Below are 392 nucleotides of genomic sequence, written 5' to 3' on the forward strand. Positions count from 1 at the left end.
TCAAGTGACCCCAGCAAAGTGTTCATCTAGCCTCCTCTTAAAGAGCCCCAGGAGGAGGTTGCACAACACAAGCCAACAGCATACTGCTCTTTATTAGTAGGAGCATCACTTGCAAAATCAAAAGAAGCAATTCTTCTGTTCTATTCAGTGCTAGCAAGGCCTCCTCACCTAAAGTACTGCATCTAATCTTGGGCCCCACACATCAAGAAGTGTACAGCACAGGGCACCAAGATGATTGGGCCTTAGAGGCAAGACTCATGAAAAAAGACTGAAAGAACTAGGGTTATTTAGCTTGGAGAAGGTTGAGTGGGGATTTGATAACTGTTCAAATATCTGAAGGGTGATTATTGAGCAGATGAAGATGGGCTTTTTGTCTGTGAGTAACACACAGG

This window comes from Gavialis gangeticus, unplaced genomic scaffold, assembly GCF_001723915.1.
Source record: "Gavialis gangeticus isolate Ggan-Ray unplaced genomic scaffold, GavGan_comp1, whole genome shotgun sequence".
In the NCBI taxonomy this organism is placed as follows: Eukaryota; Metazoa; Chordata; order Crocodylia; family Gavialidae; genus Gavialis; species Gavialis gangeticus.